This window comes from Bacillus rossius, chromosome 6 (genome assembly GCF_032445375.1).
Source record: "Bacillus rossius redtenbacheri isolate Brsri chromosome 6, Brsri_v3, whole genome shotgun sequence".
Lineage (NCBI taxonomy): Eukaryota > Metazoa > Arthropoda > Insecta > Phasmatodea > Bacillidae > Bacillus > Bacillus rossius.
In genome coordinates, this window is record NC_086334.1 from 45142947 (window position 1) to 45164780 (window position 21834).

Sequence of the window (21834 nt, forward strand, 5' to 3'; positions counted from 1 at the left end):
GAAAGAAAAGTCATCGCCCTGTTTGTCCGGGCCATTCAAAACGCGTTTGCTTCCGCACTGGATGGCTGTGATTGGTGTGCTGACAGTAGAAATGCACCTGAAATAAACCCAGCCAACCACGAAACACAGACAAAGCTACAAAAGTTTTAACACACAGCTGGTCTGAAAATATTTTCGCGAAAAATACGCGGCCCTGTGTATTTATGGGACAGTTAGGGAGGAACAAATGTCTATAAATTTTTTTGACGTGTTAACGTCTTATAAATCGATGAACGCCGGATTCACGTACGAAAAAGCATGACTCATTGTCACGTTCCGCCTGAGCCGAGCGTGCAAGAACCGGCCAACCACCGTGCGAAAAACTCTTCTATCGTATCAAACAGGTTAAGGCGGGCTTTTTAAAAGCAACAATTTTAAAAAAAATTCATTTATTTGTCGAATTTCGTCATTTCAAAAAAACAATTTATTGACATTGATTTGATTACAGTTTATTTCTATAACTAATTGTTCGTAATTATATTTAAACAAATATTTTCAATTAAATTTGCAAAAACTGTAAATAATATTTGAAAATTAAAAAAGTATGCAATTTTTCATCAATGTTTTCTTATGACGTTATCACGTAAAATTATCATCCGTAAACAGACTTTACAGACAAGCCCCTCTTTTTTTGTTTGTGCCTGGCTTTGATCTGATTCCTAAAAAGCGTAAGCGAATTTTTTTGCTTGGTAAACTGCAACGAAATAAATCGTCAACGTGAGCTTTCCTCGATTTTTATAATTTCGAGATGCGTGCTGATCGTTTGCTGTAGACATACATATTTAGTGAAGTGATGTTTTCTCCGTCTCCTGAAATGGAGCCAGTTCGAACCTCTGGCGTGCAGTAAAGTGCGCAGTGATGTTGCGGTGATGTCAGGCGGAGGGCAAGCTCGTGGCCGAGTGGCTCGGGGCAAACGAGGCAACGACTTCTCTCGCGGAAGGGTCGCCGATCACAAGGAAGAGACGACCGCTCGTGCGGGTACACACCTCGTTGCAGTCTTAAGGGCCCCGCCTCGTCAGGGGTGTATGTGTGTTAGTGAGGCGGGATGATAAGCGCGACGCTCGCTGGTGCTTCCAGCGCGGATATAGCCTCTAAGCGCAAGGCTCTGAACTGGCGCGCATTCGTCTCGTCGTCACAGGATAACTGTGAAATTTGAGCGGTGACCGTAACATTATATGGCGGAGAAATGAAGATAAAGGTGTTATGCAAGCCCCTTAAGTGCTTTCAAGAATTTGTACTGATTGTTTTATGCCTAAAAATTACTCTGAAAACACGCGTTTTAGGCATTTTAACGCTTCTAAAAATACAGTTTAAAAACTTAATCCGAACTTAAAAGTACTTTTCGGGCCTCAGCGAACTCTTAAATGCTATTCGTAAACAGGCCCCACTCGAATATCTTGAGTAGTTTTGAAATCGCGTTGTTTTTCCTGAAGCTCTGCACACCGTATGTGTGCCCAGGTAGGCGGGCCCCTTAACGGGCGGTTCAGATTTCTCGCGGGAAAAATGGCCCGCTCCTAAACATGCGGCTTTGTCGGATCCCTGGAGCTGCTGGTATAGTCGCGGTGATCCGGCGCTGACCTAGTTCGCGGACGGGTCGTGCACCAGGAGTGATCCGGAGAGGGAGCAGGGGGGGGGGGGCGGGATCTATAACTGTGCCGGGACTCACGCGCGGACAGGGCGTCCGTCAACCCCGCCGCTCCCCGAGTCCCACGCCGGACCGAGGTTCCAGAAATTCAACCTTATTACTAGAGACCTGCAGAATTCGCGGTTTCGATGGCCTTCAGGATAGACTGCACATACCCCTGTACACTCGGGCAAATAACGCAAGTTCATTGGCTGCCGACTTGTAAGTCGTCTCAGCTGGTTTGTCTGATTCGATCCTTCTTTGGTTGAGGGTTTATAACTGGTTGAGATTCGTCCAGATGAACAGTAAGCCAATAGCAAAATTATCTAAGAGGTATATGTGTTTGAATTCCAGCCTACCACCGAATGAATCCGCGAATTTTGCAGGTCCCTACATTACCACCTGCACGAAGCCACTCGCGATTCCCACTGTCATTCAAGGGGCAGGGAGATGGATAGAAAAAAATAAGCCATTATGCGTTCTTTGAACTACCCTCGCGCCATCTTGATTTCAACAGTTTTTTTTTTCAAAGGCCTAAAAGGCTGGTTGACATAGTCGAGGCGGAGGGTGAGTAGAAAGGTGAGCTAGACTGAGTTTATAAACTACGCAGGGAACGGCAAAGACGCAACAGCGCAACACGCAACCAACGCAATAAAGCAAGGCCGCCCACAAACTTTTAGTGGCCCGGGTCAGAGTTTGGATTTGTGGACCCTCCCAAAAAAAATTACTCTATTGACCCAAATTTGCCATTTACACACTATTCACCTGGAACTGAAGAAGAGAAACCTCTCTTGATAGGACTACACCACCAGACCTGTATGTAATTAGTTTAGAAAACTGTATTGGAATGATTATGGTTACTGTTTTAGGAAACGTTTAAAATTTTTTATACCACTAACTTTATTATTGAAATAAATTCTTTTTAAACTAAACAATTATATTCAAATTTTCGTTTCATAGCTCTTAAAATTAAATTATAGCATAACACAATACAGTGTTAGTTTCAGTTAATCAATAGTTTGTCGTCCCTTTTTTATTTCGCTTTATAAATGGACCCTTTTAGAGGTTGAGTATTTTGTGGCCCGGATCAATCTGTCCCTTCCGACCCCCCCCCCCCCCCCCGGGTGGCCCTACAAGTAAGTCCCAGTCGTTTATAAAGCACGCAAGACAAATTTTACTCCCGGGCTTCTTTTGATTATTCATATTATTTTCATCGTAAATGGTTAATGATTTAATTTCAAAAAGTTATTTTCAGTCAATGTGTGAAAGCTTAACAAGTGTAAACAAGCCCATAACGACTGCGTCTTCAAACTTTTTCGGAACACGTCTCTCAGCTATGGCCGTCGAAAACGCAAGCCAAGACGCAAGAAAGTTGGAAGTTGAACGATACTTGCGCCGCGTCATTGTGCCAGGCCGTAGTCCCATGTCGTCTGCTCGGCTAGTGCGGGCTGCCTAGCGAGTCAGCCCGCAACTGGAATGTCATAGCGTCGCGAAGACGCCAGGGGGTGGAATGCCAGGCGAGGTCATCGAACCCCGGAGCCCGCGACGGAAGGTCGCCCACAGCCTCCAGTCCGTCATGGCTTCAATTTAACACGAGGTTAATGAGCTGAGGAGTTTTATACTGGACGTCGCGAAGTTCGGCCCGTGCCTAGTTCGCGGTGTGCGGCAAATTGATTTATTTAGTTGGCAATTGTGGTGGAGAATCCCTCACACTTGTTTACGGACTTTTAAACGAAGAATACAACTGAAATAAACGAACAGTTCTTCGTAATTTAAAATAACTGAATCTTCGTAGAAACTACGTCGTATTTCGACTTCCGAGTTCTATGTTTCGTTCTAAACAAAGGTAAACAAACACACGCATGGACAAACGAAGAAAGTCTTAACTGTGGACTTAACCATTTTTTTTTAGTTTGGTTAATATAGCAGTAATATTAACTTATTTTGAATTCATGTACAAAAAAGTATACTCAGTTTCCTTAAGTTTACAAAGAAAGCCGTAAAGTTGCGAAGATGCCTGGATAATCTGTAACCACAGTTTTTCGTAAATCAAAGGTGACAGTTTTTTGACAGCGCACCGGTCGTGCCGAATAACTGGCGTGAAGCAGGTGTGAGGTGTGGTGGTCTGATGGCCTGTCGGTGAGCTGGAGTTGCAGCGGTGGACTAGACTGGCTGTTGCGTGCGACTGTGACGCCCCTGGCGGCACGCGACAGCCAAGCGCTCACTGCCCGGCCAGTCGCTCTCGGAGTCGAGTGACGGGCGAGAACAGTTCCGTCAGGGAGCATTTTTTTTACAGTGCATACCACACGACTGTTGTTACACTGCGCGCCAGATGCCTGCGAACGTGTCACAAGAGCTTTGGTCAGCAACTGTGTTGGCTGGTTTTCTGTTTAGCATTCTAGACGTATCGTGTGCGTGGAGTAACAAATTCTTTATTTTCCTTCTGCTAAACAAACTTCTATATCCGTGGGTACAACAGAAGTTGTAGCAGAAACCGGGGTGGGCTTAAATTTAAAAAAAACGCTATTTTGGAACACGTCCGCCGAGCCACGGCCGGCGCGCGACCTCGCGGGTTGATTGCTCTGATGCGGCTAGGGGATAAGTCTCTCCCGGCGAGGGCGTGCTGATTTATCGACCTGTTTGTTAACGCCGCAATCTTATCTGCAGCCGACGTGCGTGGCACACGATGCGTGCGGCGGGAGCTTCAGCCGCGATAGAGACGGCGAGAAACTCGGCTATATTCTGCGTCTTGTAACTGGTCCTAGTTGGCAGTCCTCCGAATTAGTACCAAAGATCCAAGTGAACTGTAAAAAATTTGAGATCCAAGTTGCGTGCCACATGTGACGTTCAGAACCTGTCAATAACTTGACGAAGATCCTTGGATCATTTTTAACTAACGTCCCTCTTGAATCCTCGTAGTTACAGCAAGAAACATGAGGCGCATTCGAAGAGCATCTGACTCAAGTCTCGCTCGGGTTTGTTAGGCAGGCGGACCCTTTTCAGTTTTTGACGATCGCACGAACACACAATTGTTACTGTTTAAAGTGGAGTCTTTTATTTATATATATATTTTTTAAGTTAAACATTCTTTACGGGATACTGGAGGTCCATGGAAAATTCATATATTTTCCATGCATCAATTATAATCACCGGATTATTTTAATGAAAGGAGGTATCAATTTGAAGACCTAAAAATTACGTACGTAACTGTGCGATAAACACCTATCGTTGTTTTAATGAAAAAAAAAAATTCTGTGCTTACGGCCCAACATATAACAACAACAAAAAAAAATCATACTCAACTAAATTCTTCTTTAACATTTTAAAGATAGTCCATGGTAATGCTATTTTTGTATTTCTGCAAACAGCCCACAATTTTTAATTAATAATAATTAGGTCTTGATTTTTCAGATGGTTACAAATGTCAGCCATTTATATTCATGAAATCTGTATCTATTTTTGTCGAAAGAATGTATTATTTGCTTTAACATCAAACACACATTCGTCCCTCTCCCAAAGACAGCTAAGTCTTAACAGTGGACGCTTGTGTCAGAAGGTATTTAGGGTTAGAGACACTGAAACAAAAGAGAGAGCGAGAGAGAGAGAGAGAGAGAGAGAGAGAGAGAGCTGAAGGTCTGACGATATGACAGGCGTTAACAATAAATATCTGGTCACATGGCATTCAGTCCTGCATTGGCGTACTGCACAATCATAAAACTTTAAAGTCGTAGCACCATAGGTATGGACAACATGCATAAAAGGCCAGCGTTGTCGCCGATACAGATATACCTTAGCAGCTTTTAAACGTGTTCTGTCAAACACTCATATCAATCTGAAAATAAGAGCTGTATTAGAATACATAGGAATGCGTCCATAGCACACACTTCCCTATCATCCCTTAGCAAATGCAGCGACATTGTAAAGGAAGCATTTATAATGGATGGATAGTATCTGAATACTATTACTGCTAGCACCACCTGTTGACTGTTGGTCGTACTAATTTTTCACGTATCCATTTAGAGTCATGATATCTACGAATATTCAGAAAAACGTAAATAACAACGACCAACTTAAAAATCTTATGTGACGTAGTGGCTATAAATTTTAGCGATCTAATTAAAACGATTGTTATGCATTTAAAAATATCAAAAACTTCAAATGGGCATTAAGGAACCCTATAAGATATTTTTATTAACTGTTTTATCTCTATTTGAGTTATTTCTTATACTTATAACGTTTTAAATAAATGTAATGCCAAGAAACTAAAGTAACATTATATGCAAACAAAATAAAACACCTAATCGATGTAGGGACGCATCAGTGTATGCGAGTGTAGTATCCCTAGAAATCTCGATTTTAGTGTACGCATGCATTTAGTGATGCATCGGCATCCCTTGTGAGAATTCACAGCGAAGCGTCCACTACGATGCACTTTTAGTTGTTGTTTTTTTTTTGGCAATAACGGAAGGTTACGGTTGATTATAAACTGAAAGACACGTCCTGCTGTTTCCTCGACACTGCACACACACAAGGAGCACGGTGTGCCATTGTAATGATTCATGTGCAAGAAGCAAAGTGATCGAACCGTGGCATGACGTCAGCCAGCTGCAGAGGAGTACCTCACGCGACAATCGTTCCAGCCGGGAAAATGAACCAGTTCCTACGGAAGTGAGCGTGTTCCAAAACAACTGGCAGCCAAGTAAGCTTGGACGTACTTCGACCAGCAATACATTCGGAATGATTGGTACCCAGTATCTTGACGCATTATTAGTAGAGACCGGAAAAATTCGCGGGTTCAATGACCTGTAGGATGAACTCCATAGTTCTACGTACACTCGGTTAAATTTCACCCACTCATTGGCTGCTGTTTTGTGAGACGTCCCAACGTAGCAGCCTGTGATTCGATAAAGCTTTGGTTGGGTGTTTCTCATTGGCCCAGAGTCATCCAGGTGAGTTGTGAACCAGTAGCAGAGGCAGCACTGAGGTATAACTATTTGTATTTTAGCCTATCGCGAAATGAATTCGCGAATTTTTCCGGTCTCTAATTATTAGTAGAGACCGGAAAAATTCGCGGATTATTTTCGCGGTAGGCTAGACTCCAAACTCGTTCACCTTCATTCTGAGTCAGTGATTGGACCACCGTTTACCTGAAGGACTCTAAGCCAATGAAAAACCTTCAACAAAAGAAGTATCAACTCGCAATCATCCCAAGTAACGCGTGTCACGAGTCATTATCCAATGAGATGGTGTAATCTTTCCCAGTACACAGAGGATCGTGGAGTCTATCCTAGAGGTCATTGGAACCGCGAATTTTTCCAGGCTCTAATTATTAGAGAGACTGATTATTTTAGGAAAAATTTGACTGTTTGATAGACTTCAATGCGATTTGTTCACGTCTGCAATATTTATAACCTTACTTGCTGGTGGGAGAAGCTGGTATTCCTCGTAAATGGGCCGATGAGAACGCAATTGTCTCATTACAGAACTTCCATTATTCTGTTCAAAATAGCTTAGTTCTGTCGAAAATATTTCGTTCAGCCAAAATAGCACAAAGAAGCTATAGTGTTTTGGAGACTATCTTGACCAAAAAATAATCCCCGAAGTATCATCTTTAGGTATTACGCTTGTTCGAGTTGTATGAGTCCAAGAGCGTTAAGGACGACAGTCACATGCAAATGAGATATCACATCAACCCTAAACTTAAATCATCTAAACTAAGTGCGTTTTTTTTGTAAGGAGATTTAAGCTGTTACCCTATAGTTGTATAAATCACGTTTTTATAAGATTGAAAGTTGGTCGTATTCCTCTACATAACGCAGTGTTAAATATACATTCAAGAAACGTATCATTGTCTTTCCGATACATTGTAATATTTCTACAACATTGCAAGGATATGTCTGGAACATTTTTATTTTTTCGCGAAAAGATTTATTGACTATTTGAGTGTTAAAGTACTGTAGCTTCGTCTGTGTATCGTGATTGGTTGTATTTCTTTACGGTGCATGCTTACTGTTGGTAAACGAATCAGTCATTCAGTGTAGAAATATACGCGCCCCGAATGACCTGTCCAATACGGTAAATGCTTCCCTTGAAGAGAGCCACCAATGACAAGAAAGAAACCACTGGCGCATAGCCTCATCGCAGTCTAATGAGCGTTTATATTTTTTGCGCAAAAAATGGATATCTTTATATGACACGTCCCTACAACAATTAAAAAAAAACTATATATTTTACCAAAACACACGAATCTCAACATTATACTCAAAACATCAGCTGCAATTTTATTTTGTGTCCAAAAATGATCCCCATGAAGATACTAGAAAGTCATACTTATGTACACATGTAACAAAATTTCTATAAGCTACTCATGAACACAATCCGTCAGTCAGCCTTGTAGTTATACACTGTTTGTATACAATTGAACAAAGATTGATTTGATGGAATATAATATTATGTATGCCCAACCAAATTTTATCTGGAACGAAATTGATTTTGTACACCTAAGAAGATTTGCGGGTGATTTATAAAAATCGATTTGCTATTCCAACGGAAAATCGTGATCAGTACAAAGTATTATTTTGAATGAACGTTATGTATTTCGCTCGACGAAGAACAACGGAAGGAAGCGGCTGTGTACGGTGGCGTCGCGGCGGCTTACCTCGCAGTCAGCTGAGCGGGACGTGGTCCATGGTCTGGTCTGGTCTGGTCTGGTCTGGGGACGCCCGCTAGCCCACGCAGCGCAGCGCCGTGCAGCCGGCCAGCAGCCTGCCCCCAGCGCCACGACGCCTTCTGCCCGATCAATACAACCTGCCTTTACCCCCACCTCCCCGCTCCTGACCCCCTTCCCGGCAACCCCTGCGCGCGCACCCTCCCTCTACCCCCCCCTCTCCACTCCACCGCTCCTAATCCACCCTTGGCCGCAAGCGCGAGCACGTTGCGCACGCCGGACCCAGGGCGAGTAGGAGTGTTGCGGAGGTTCTGGCACACTTTCGTATTCACGGCTGCTTCGCCATCACCACCTAGAAATACGTGACAGTTAAAATCATTTCATAACTGCATGTATGCCAAAACCATTCGGTATGTCGTTTTTTGAATGCCTGATACGATCGGTAGGTTACGATCGCAGGATATTGTAGGATATGATCCCATCAGTAGGATAAAGTCTATAGGATACGATAGTGGTATTATAATAGCCTGGGTCCTGGATATAAGGTGTGTGGATAGGGGTCAATGACCGACCACCATATGATGTCACCGCGGCCATCTTGAATTCTGCCATCTTGACATCGAGTACCTCATTTGGAAAAAATTTCAAAATTCATAAAACATTTACCCATTAATTTACTTATAGACTCAAAAAAATTAGTTTTTGGTTCGATCCCTGGACAATGCAAACAATATAAAATCAGGAAATAAAATATATTTATTTAATTATAACCTCAATTAACATAAAACGCCAGGTTCAAGAAATGAAACAAAAATGTTTTAGCAAATAAAAAATCATTATGTAAATTCTACAAGTACAAAAACAGACAAATTACTAGCGTTTTTTTGATTTCTACAGTTTCCCTTAGAGTGTGAAGCAAGTCATTTGCATTCCTTGGCATGTATTTTCAGGGCAGCTCCACATGACAGTCGATTACCACATTTTTCACACAGCCCAAAGTTCTCAGTTTCGTTAAAGGGGCAGTGATAGCCTATATTAAGTGATGACTTGCACTTCACATGTATACAAATGTTTTGCCACATAAGATACAGTTTGATCGTGATGAATTTGAAACCAGTCCGTTACAGTTCTCGATGTGCCTTTTCTATCTTCCGTAGTCAGACTTTCACATGAAATTGAAAATGAAGAGATATTTAAACCAATCACCATTCGCCTTGACGAACTTAAAAATAACTAAGAACCACCCATCTCTGTGAAGACAGAAGTTTGATCACAAGATGCCAACTACAAAAAAGAGGAAATATGAACTAGCTCGAGAATAAAACGAATTATCGAGTACCGAGTTTATGCACACGAAAAAAATTATAGAAACGTGGACTCCAAATTAATGCAGTGGTACGGCCATACCTGATATATTCCACAAGTTTGAATAATGACATGATCTACAGTGTACAGAAAACATAAAAAATGGTTCCTCAGTGCTAAATAAATAGCCTTTTTTACCAGGATATATAATAACTTATGTGTAGAGAAGTACAAAACACACGGGGTTACAGGTCTGTACGATTGGCTGTTTCTCAGGGAACCCAAAGGCTATTCTTACAAAAACTATCAAGAGTACAAAAACCGCTAGAGCTAACTCATGCGCCTTTTCGCAATAACGATCCAGAAAGAGGAATATATAAATATAAAGATCATGAAAAATTCAAAATTCTCACTAATCTTTTCAGTGAACTAGCAGTACTTGGTGAAGGTTAAAAAATGAAGCTAGTAAGTGGTTGGAACTTTGACTAGTTGTTTGGTACGACCCGAACGAATTAGCCGATCGTCTGAGACTGCTACTGTCTTCGCTTAGTGCAGGAAACTATTCGCACATCAACGAAATTGTCTCTGTACTTGAAGTACTGAGGGAAGCCAGCGACATACAATGAGTCGAATCGGAATCGCTCGTGAACTTTACGCTCCTGAAAGACGGAAATACCTTCGTCGCAAAGTCGTAGTGCATGGACATGATGATTTATTCCAGGTGGACCTTGTTGAGATGATACCATGCTGCCGAATGAATAAGGGCTTCAAATACATGTTGACAGTCATCGACATTTTGCACGATAGACCATCGCACCTAGAAACGGATCTCGGCAGAGAATTCAACAATGCGACTTTCAGGTTTTGAACAGGACAGCCCAGATGGCCGCCTTGAAGTCAATATCCAACATAGCGAACACCGACTTCTCTCTACTTAACCCGAGCCCAAGGCATGGACACAGAATAAATAAGGACATCAGAAGCGAACTAGCGAGTCGGCGCCTTTGATGTCAGCGAACTCGGGCGCTGATTGGCGAGTTATGTCCGCCATATTGTAACTGCGTTCCCGAGGTAAACAACCCATATACGACAATGTACTTTCGTGTGAAATGTTTATCGTCAAATATGTTTTTTCTTTGCGATTGAGATAATTAAAAACAATTTCATAAACACGCCGAAGCTTACGGTTCGTAATAGAAAAACGTTTTTTAAGGAAATGATAAAATTTTGATCTTAAACTTGTTATTTTATTAACCTGCGTAGCTGATGCTGACTGGTTATTTTACCCGAATAATCACCTGTTCTGATGGAAGACAAGTCCTTTTTATCTATTAAATGTGGTTTTGCACGAGTAATAGTGTTTTTTTTTTTGGGTGGTTGCAATAGTTGTGCAGTGCGCGACAGGTATTTTATTGTTATGTCAATTTACGAAGTGTAGGATTTCGAGAAAATAAGACATAAAATGCTACTAATTTATTAATACGTATTCAAAATTCATCGGAAATTTTAATGGTAAACGCATATATATAGAAATGCATGTTTTAGTTTGGCAACAGAACACATGTTCGTGATTCAAGGTTAGCACTGCTATAAATGGGTTATGCATTTAGTCGTTTGTTTATAGTAAATGTAGGCCTACTAATTAGTTTAGTGGTATTTATATAGTAGATATCACGCAGCTTCGTATTGAAAGTGTAAGTTATAATAAATGATTGGCTTGATGAAACCCTACTATAGGAAAACTGGCATCTGCTGTTTTCACAACATAAAAATGAGATAAACATAAGTAGGCCTACTTACATTGCAAATTAATAAAAAGGTATTTGTCCATTTCTTCGTGATCCAATCACATCAGTTTGATATAGGTAACCAATTTGTGTACCAAGTGTAGGCCTCTGTTACAAAAGTCTCACGAAAGACTTAAAACTAAAGAAAAGTCCTCACATTTTGGCAATTAAAAAAGCTTCCAACAGCAGAATTCTTTCCAATACCTACCTTATTTATTTTCATAGAATGTCTTGAATATAATTACATGCTTACAGGAACTGTACAGGTAAGATTCTTAGGGTGGATGTGGGGAGGATAGGGAGTTTTTTTTTTTAGTTCAGATAGTTACACAAATAATTTACTGATTAATTTTTATTTATTTATTAATCCTAAATTCATCTCTGGGCTGTTTTACATTTGGTACATGTTATAAATATAAGATACATGGTAATAAGTAATTTTACATTCACAATTTAAAGTGAAATAATTTTTTTTTATTTCATTTTCATTTTTCATTTCATTTATTAGCATCCTATATTTGACAGTACATATGTCCAGGTTTTGTCAGCAACATTATAAATAAAATACAACATCATAGTACACTAACAAAACAATATAAAAAAATACATTATAACACAATAATATATGATACAATAAAAAATGATAATATAAAACAATGCAGCAATTTATGTAGATGCACTGAGGAATTCATTGGCAGAGTATGGAGCTATTCGTAGTAGGTAATCTTTGAGATGTCGTTTAAATATGGTATGTGATTGGGATGCTGTATTTAACAGGGATATCGGTAGAACATTTATTAGTTTAAGGCCCATGTAAAAAGGGTTCAATTCGTATTTTTTGTTGAATGAAAAGGAATATGATTCTTATAAATGGATCTGGTAAAGTGATTATGTATTTCATTATTCTTTACATACTTAATATTTTGAATTACATAAATGACAACCGAATATATATAAATGGCTGGAAATGTTAAGTGTTTGTTATTCAGGAAAATAGGCCTACAAGAATCTGTCTTACTAAGATTATAAATAATTTTAATAACACGTTTTTGAAGCTTAAATATCTTTAGCCATTTTAAGGAATTTCCCCAAAAAATAACACCATATCTCATTATTGAATATATGTTTGCATAATACATAGCCATTACTGCTTTATGTGAAGTTACAGTATTATAGTTTTTATGGCAAAACAAAGAGAACTAAGTCTACGACATAGAAAAGATATATGATTATTCCAATTTAGATTCTCATCAAGATTCAGTCCCAGTAATTTTGCTGTTTTTACAGTATTAAGAATATTATTGTCAATAGTCACTTCAATATTATTTAATATATTTATTTGAGAGTTAAAATATATAATAGAAGATTTTTGAATATTTAGAATCAGTCTATTATCAGTAAACCAAGTTTGCATTTGGTTGAGGGTTATGGAAATTCTTTTTTGTAGTTCCTGTAAAGTCTGGCCTGTTACTATAATGGAGGTATCATCTGCAAACATGATAATCTGGCCATAATCTAGAAACAAAGGTAAATCATTAATAAAAAGCAAAAACAAAAGTGGACCGAGAATTGAACCTTGGGGAACACCAATACCAATTTTCAAAATTGTTGACCTAGAAGTAGTGGTAATATTATTATAAGTCACATTAATACTAGTAATTTGTGAACGATTTGATAAGTAAGATTTTATAATATTGTTTGCAACACCTCTTATACCATATTTACTTAATTTTTCTAATAAAATATCATGGCTTACACAATCAAATGCTTTGGTTAAATCTACAAGTATGCAAGCTGTCAAGACTTTATTATCTAAATGAGAATAAATACTATTGAGTAAAGTGAACAATGCTTGTTCCGTTGACTTGCCTTTAACAAAACCATACTGATTACTGGTAATTATATTATAATGTTTGAATTGTTTTTTATTAAAGAGGCTGCAATTTCCGTAAAATATGCATTAAACTTATTAGCAATTTGGAAACTCTCAGTGATTGTATTATTATCATCATCAATTAAAGAAATGTTATGTTTATTATTGAAACATTTCATATCATTATTAATTATTTGCCACATTGTTTTACTTTTATTGGTGGAAGATAACAGTTTATATTCAATATAAAATTTTTTAGCATCTATAACAGATTTATTAAATTGTTTTTTAAATCTTTTATAATCATCTCGAATGTATGAATTTTTTTTGCGGAGAAGCTTCTCCTTATAATGATTTAAAATTTCAAATCCAGAGGCAAGATCACTATTAATCCAAGGAGAGGACTTATTGTTAATGCTTATCCATAAATAGGGAAAGTATTGATTAAAATAAAGTAAAAATGTATTTATAAACAAGTTATATGCCTTATTGGGATTGCAAGTGTTATAGATTTCTTCCCACAAAACAAGTGCAATCTCATTACAAAAAATATCTATTGTATCAAGTTTAAACAATCTTTTCAGTAAATGAGTAGTGGAATTATGATTAGATCTAAGTTCAGTGTCACTTAATTTTAATATTATATGTTGAGCCAAATGATCAGAAATAGCAGTATCAATAGTTTCTGCAAACAAAGTACTAGGGCTACATCTAATATTAGTAAGAATATTATCGATACATGTATTAATTGTATTGCCAATTCTTGTAGGGGTAAGTATCGTTCTATGTATACCATGTTGCCTAAGTAGACAAAAACATTTATTGTTTGTGTTATTTTCCTCATTACAATTTATATTGAAATCACCACATATTATCACATATTTTTGTATCCTTAGAACTTTTTTTAAAATTAAGTCAAAATAATTTAAAAACAATTCAAAATGAAATTATGTATCCTAAAACCCTATGAGAGGGAATAAGAGACATACCTTTCACTGCCATCTGTATAATAATAAATACGTAGCAAATAAAATGGACATTTGTAAAAATCTTGCACAAGGACTTTTCCATAAAAAAAATTAAGTCAAAATTACTGCTAAGAAAATCACTGTAAACAAAAATACCAACACAAACTGAATTACCACTGTTGATGCAGTAACAAATAAAGTGCAACAATCACTTGGCATAAATGCAGAAACTACATAAATATAGGGTACCATGTTTACATATTTATATACTAAGAAGATGCTCAACTAACTGTGCTTTGCTACTAGTGTTCAAAATTTTAAAGACAAAACGTATCTCATGAGAATCTAACAATGATGCAATACAATAGAATACAGTAGAGTAACAGAAATTGGATTAACCAGAGAAAAATTAACTGTACTGTAATTTGCACTGTTTGCCATATACCTGTAATCCAAGAGTACACACACACACACACACACACACTTGTTGAAGCACAATTACCTGTGTAAAACTTTATTGGCTTTCCTGTTTCTTCTCTTCTGAAGTCGTTCGAAATATATTTCTCTGTTGTACAGTTTCACAGAATGGTATATCTTCATTCTTAAAAATAGCTTCATAGTAAATAATTATGGAAAACTGGGGCAAGGATGGCAGAAGTCAACAAGCTCAAATGCTTGTAAAATTGTTGTGTGCAATTACATGTGTCTTATGTTTCTCAAACAACAGCTGGAACAATTCATCAAGTTTAACAATGAAACTAACAAAATCTTCACAAGGCATCATGAAAGCTCCAAAATCTCCACGATTACTTTAATATGCTCTGAAGTAACCTAACAACTGTGAACTGTCAGTGAGAATGGCATTAGCACGTGCATAGTTTTCACATAGGTACTCCACAAAAATGTCGAATGAGAGCTTTAGACATAAGATAGCCACTAATGTAAACTAACGCATTCTGCTCTGGAACATTCAGATGGCGGTAATCTTGAGCATTAACACAACAAACACTTGGTGACACTTCTTTTCTTAGCTTGCCTCCGGTTGTTCGAACAATTAAATGCTTAACAGTACGTTGTCCCGCGAGGCTATTTACGTTTTTACATTCTTCCAAGAATCAAGTCATTAAAAAAATTTGAATGGAAATTCTTGCAGACATATTTACTTTCCTACGAATCTTAGTAGTAAATCCGATTGCACAAAATCACCACAATATTATTCCAAAACAATCTGTCGCTCTTATACACTAAGCACACGAATACGTTGGAAACGCAGTTAGAACATGGCGGCCGTCCACGCGGTCGAGTTCGTGATTGGCCAGTGGAGTTCGCTTCTGATATCCCTTATTTATTCTGTGGCATGGAGAAACATTCATTATCTAATTACGATGTTTGACATTACTTATCATTCTTTCAATTGTAACAATCACCTCCATTTATCTTACTATCTTACTATCATTTCAAAAAACTATAATTGTGGTGCATTCATAATACACTCTATAAAAAGTCTAGAATGAACTTAATAATTTTAACTAATGTTATATTTACTTGATCTCCATTTCGGTAAAATTTAAAAACTACAGAAAATTATTAGTGACCAAAATCCCAAAACTGTAATGAAAACTACATGCGGACCACTAGGCTTCTAGAAAACATGCCATAGCACCGACTATCTATACTTCAAAGAATTGTCCAAAGTGGCATACCCGTTTAAACATTTGTTTTACATTAGAGTAATTCAAGACAGTTTAACTAACAGCGCTACCTCTGGAGTGGCGGTAGTACTATTATGTGACTCATGAAGGAACAAAGAGCAGGTAAAATCGCTCGGCCTCCCAATCTCATACTCTACTGCTCACGACTTCACCAGGTTGTGCCGGCAATGCTAGCTTGTAGGAATACCAAGTCGGTAAAGTTATTTTACTGTCGATTTACATCCATAGAGTAACCACAAACTGTAATATCACCTTTAGATGTGTTTAGTGAAACATTAATTTCACGCATACAGTTAAATCCATGTATTAATATGTTTTATAATCGTCGCGACATCATTAATCTACACAGTTATGCATTTTCTTGCTAATATTTAAAAGTAGGGTTTTCTTTTCTCTGGTGATAGTTGTAAATGTATTTAAATTTTTATTGTTATGCTGTTACATGACTATCCCAGGCACAGAAAGTGAATTATTTTTATTTTAATAACATTTTAATATATTTATTGTTATTTGTTTATTTTCCCGTGTTAAATGCTCTATATTTGTAGTTGGACGTATCTACGTGTGCTACACTCTATGACGTAGTCCGAGCTGACATGTGAGCAACAATTGGCAAGACCCCTCTAGGGCACTATTGACTTTAACGGGAAAAGAAACTTTTTCCACGTATTTTATATAAAAGGATATTCATTGTTGAAAATTAACATTTTTAAATTTGTGACATTTTGATATTTTCGGATGTATTTTTGGAAGTCAGTATTTGTTTTGAAGCATAGGCGTACCCAGGAATTTTTTTCGGGGGGTGTTCTTCCAGATTTTTAAGAAAAACTGCATTAACACCAAACATTAATTATTTCTTGAGTAAATAAATAGAATAGTCTCAAATTTAATTTTTTAACCTGGGCTATTGTTGATATGTAATTTGTACATAATTTTTCTTTCAATTAACTTAAGTAAGTTGTTCACATTACAATATTAAATTACCTACATAACCCCCCAAAAAGATATATATAAAATATAAAAATAATATGTTAACTTAACGATTTTACGTACGCACTTTACTAACTTATTCGTATTACGTTGATGGCATGACAATAAAATAATTGCTGTATAATTTGATTGTAAGGGTGCTAGCAACTAAGGCCGGAATTACAATAGCCCGTCCATCCGTCATCCGTCTGTCAATTACGTGACCTGCACCCAATAAGATGGACTGAAAAATGTCATCCACTCGTCCGTCTAAATCTTGGTAACTTTATACTTTTGACGGGTGAACGGATGAAACTATAACCTCCTAATGTCTTCTAGGTGTTTGCATATAAAATATTATATTAAAATGTATTAAAGTTTGTTTAATTGTTTAGCTGATTCCAAAATCATTTCTCAGCTTACATTTAGACACATTTCGAAAGCTCTTTTTTGAAACAAAAATGGTCTAAGTCTTGGAAGTATTATAATTACGTATGGTAACTCTGGAATGTGAAAATACATACCGAAAAAAAAAACACTCTGAGTTTAATGAGTTTCAAGTACTTGCTTTACATTATTGTTTAAGTAATATAATTACATATGATAATTTCCCCCCCAAATTGTTAAGTTTTCTCAACAGTTGTCAGCATTGACATGGAGAAATATTATGACGGACGAGCGGAGTGTTGTAAATCGCCAGCCGACCTCCGTAGCGTAGTCGGCTGCACACCGACTTATGGTGGGAGAGGTTCTGGGTTCGGGTCCCGGGTAAGGTATGGGAGTAAAATTGAGACTTATTCAAAATATACACTTGCGATAAAAGATGATGAAAAAGAATAATGAAATTGATATTTCTGGCTAAACGGATACCACTCAAGGCCAAAATCCAAGCAGTGAAGTGAAGTGAAGTGAAGTTGTATATCGCTTGGCGGCTGACGGACGAACGGATGACGGACGGATGCGACGGGGCTGTTGTAATTCAGGGTTTACAATTCAAATGTAGCAAAACATAATTAAATCTTTATATATAAAAATCTCGTGTCACGATGTTTGTCCGGGCTAATTTCCGAAACTACTGCATTAATGTTAATGAAATTTCGCACAAATATTTGTAACTTTGTCAAACTTTACATATAGGCTACATTTTATTTCGATTAATGACAGCGTTTTCCGAAAATCAGCTCCCAAGGGTGGTTAAGCACTGGCAACAGTGGGTACTCCATCTCCATGACAACGGGATTTTGCATTGTTTATGCCTTCTGCGTCTTCATGGCAACAGGCATCGCTTGGATCGATTTTTTTTCAATTCGAGGCATATTTCTGTATAGATTTGATTATTATTTTATGTAAAATTATTTAAATTTAAAAATATATTTGTGCGAAATACCACCGACTGACTCATTACGATTGACTTGAAATCTTTCAACCAATTGAAACTTAGCATAGTTACTCATTTTGTGATTTATGTAGACGCTCAATATGATATGATTTTCCGAAGGGAGTTTTGGGAGTTTTGGGGGTTTAAAATATCAAAATTCCAGTTTTTGGTAGAAAATCACTATGGCAACGGCTGTTGCTTTGTTGATGCTTCATTCGTCTCTATGGCAACAACTAATTCACTGTTAGTGCAGTCCTCATCACCATTGAAATTTTACAGGGACTTTAAATATCAAAAATTGCCTTTTTTTTTCTTCAATTTTATATCCTACAGACTTGAACTTGACAGTAATGTTCCTAATGTTATACAGGATGACGTTTTTCCGAAAATCAACTCCCAAACTCCCAAGGGTGGTTAAGCCCGGGCAACAGTGGGACAGCATTGTTTATGCCTTCTGCGTCTCCATTGCAACGAGCATTGCTTTGATTTTTTTTTTTTCCATTCTAGGTGCGGCAAGGCGTACCCACAAGGAGGGGCATGTATAATGAGCGGCGCAAGTGTTCTGCCTGTAGACTGCCGTAGCGAAGTACGGGTACATCAGTTGTACGTTGCGTGCTCGAGAATCGGGAAACCATCGGTGCTACTCGTTTTCTCTCCGGTACATTACAAAGCATTGTAATAAATTTTTGTCGAAATTAATTGCATTTTATTTCATTTATTATTACTGTAAATGGAATATTTAGTCTCATTTTTTCCCCATCAGTATAGCCGTGCGAAGCTGGGTCGGGCAGCTAGTATATTATATATATAAAATTATATTGTCCTATTACAATATTCGCTAAAAAAAAAAACACCTACACATTGAGTTGAGGCCATTAAGCTACTGACTCAAACACAACTTCACACCACGTTACACTCAACGAGGTCCCTTTCATCTGGGGCGAGAAATTTACATTTCAGCTTTTCAATGTTTGTAACAATCGTTTAAAATTACGCACCTTGCGATAATCAAACTTTTTTCTTCGTGTTATACGTACAGATGTACAGTATTTAAATGAAAGTACCTTACTTGACTAACGACCAAAAAATGTCCCCCCCCCCCCACGACCCCCCGTTTTAATAGTTTTATAGAGTTTTGTATGAAATTAGGTCGCAATCACTACTGTTACTCAATGCCCAATTCTACTAACCAAATCTAAAACATAATCAAAGTAGAGTTGAACTGATTATTTCATCGACCAATCACCGCGATTTGAGAATTTAGACTCACCTATCATGAACCAACCACTGCAATTCAAATTTGTTTACGTTTACTTACCAATTGGGCTGCTTGGTGACGTTATTTCTCTCGTTGCTCTATGTTTTGAAATTGAGCTCGAATGAAATGAGTGTTCATAATTTTCTTGCCTTATTTCGGGAGGGGTTTGAACCCCCAAAACACCCCCCCTGGGTACGCCTATGTTTTGAAGTGTACATTTACGTTAACGGTTTTGGTACTCTGGCCAATGAGAGGCCGAGTTACTTAAGTTAAGAGTTTTAGAACTTAATTAAGAAAAAGTGATGTAATGGTGGCGGCGTTGATGAAATCACCCGGGGTTCAATCCCAAATATATCTGACAATCTGAGAAGCTAAGTTAGATCATCCAAGTGTAAGGATATTTAAATCGCCGTGTAATTAAATGTATGTAATTAATATAGGGCACATCCACACAGATGTGTAATTAGGTGTGAATCTTGACGTGAGTAAAAACTGACTCATATTCTCCGTCGTAAGAGACTGTTTCCTGCACCGAATGTAATTCTATCCTGTTAACTACGAATAAAAACATTGATTATCTTTCAAAAACTAAGTAAAGCCCTCCAAAGACCAACATTTTTAGTCCAATTAATATTCTACATACATATCACAGTTCCTACCCAGAGGTGAAATGAGACTGGAATCTCATGTTGTTCTACCCACTCAACATACTGAACTAAACCGAGGTATATTTTTCTTAAATTAAAGGTTAATGATAATTTGATAATAAACAACATTTTATATATTATTTCGATCTAATAGTGAGAGTAACGGACATAATAAACTGAACTGATGAACTTTTGTTGCAGATTCATTTGTGCAACATATTTCCTGTTTGTTATAAAGACATAATTATATACCACTTGCCAAGCCAAAAATTATATATTTATTTATTTTATTAAAGACTATCTGTTTAATCATATTATATTTTGTTATTATTTAATACTGTGTATATTCAGCAATCCTAATTTCTCCATGTTTTTCACTCTACCTAAACATTATATCTGAAATATTGTTATTCTCTTATGTATTTTATTTCACTTGTTTTCTTTGATAACAAAGTAAATGTATACGTAGGAGTGCCGCCCAGTATCAACTACCAATTCAATGATTTCAAACACAACAGAGGTTACATCACATAATTAAATTGTCGCCGCAAAGTGTGGTCCCTCTGGACAACACACATAGGAACATTACATTGTGATTTAAATGTTATATTTTTTGATCAAACAATTATATACTTTCTTGCCTAAAAAAATATTTGATTTTCCTTTAAAAAAATAAAAATAATTATGGGTTTGTTTTGTTTTATTTAATTTCTTATTTTTTAATATTTATTTATATTTTTCATTATATGGATAATACACTGAATTTACCGCACGTAGCATATAAACAGGATAGTAGCACTCATGCACAAGCTTGCATTCGTGAATGTTTATTTTTTTCCTTAAAAAAAATGTGATTGTTGTACATGTAAAAAATAGGGGACATAAATAATTTATTGGTATTATTATTATTAATTGTTCATAGCACCCAAAAAAAACAGAATAATATATAGACCAAAATGACACGGAAAGTGATGTCACAGACACGGGGGAAGGGAGAGTACCAGCGCAGGGTTTCACTACCACATCCTCCCACAATACGGTGATGGAGGGGGGGGGGGGGGACCCAAGGGTGCGGCTCTGCCAGTTTGTGGGCTACTACGCCTTTTTCCAATTTTTTTTCCTAACCTAAAAGTAAGTGTATTTATTGGGGAGGATCTGGGTTAGGGGAGACTCAAAATGCGTCTCAGGCCAAAACCTATACGTCTAATCATGCTGGGTTTCGGCCATACAGGAAGGGTAGCATGGATCGTGTGATGTTTTTGGAGATTGGCCAGCCATAGCAGCGATTGATGTCATGACTAAATCCTCTAGTTTAAGGGGAGCGAGTACCTTTTTTGATTGAAAAAATTAAAATTTCCAATTTATTAAAAAAAACTACATGTCCTGCTGTTTAAAATGATGTATAACACTTGCCATTTTGAAACATATTCCTAGACCATAAATTTAATTGAATCATTGTGATGTTTCGATTTTTTGAGATACTGAAGACCTGGAACCTTACAAATTTTTTTATGTTATTACCGTATTATGTCTGCATTTTTCTAATTCCTGTTACTAAGTTGGCAGCACACTTCTCAATATTTTCCTAAGTTGGCAACACTTCAAAA

General features: G+C 37.4%; 1 protein-coding gene across 1 annotated transcript in view; it reads right to left on the minus strand.

The window, feature by feature from the left end:
* LOC134533118 (protein stoned-A) overlaps positions 1 to 8439 on the minus strand; it is a 32830-nt gene extending 24391 nt beyond the window's left edge. The window contains exon 1 of the mRNA XM_063370386.1: positions 8322 to 8439. The gene's annotated coding sequence lies outside the window, so the exon portion shown is untranslated. The remainder of the gene's footprint in view (positions 1 to 8321) is intronic.
* Positions 8440 to 21834: the final 13395 nt, after the last annotated feature.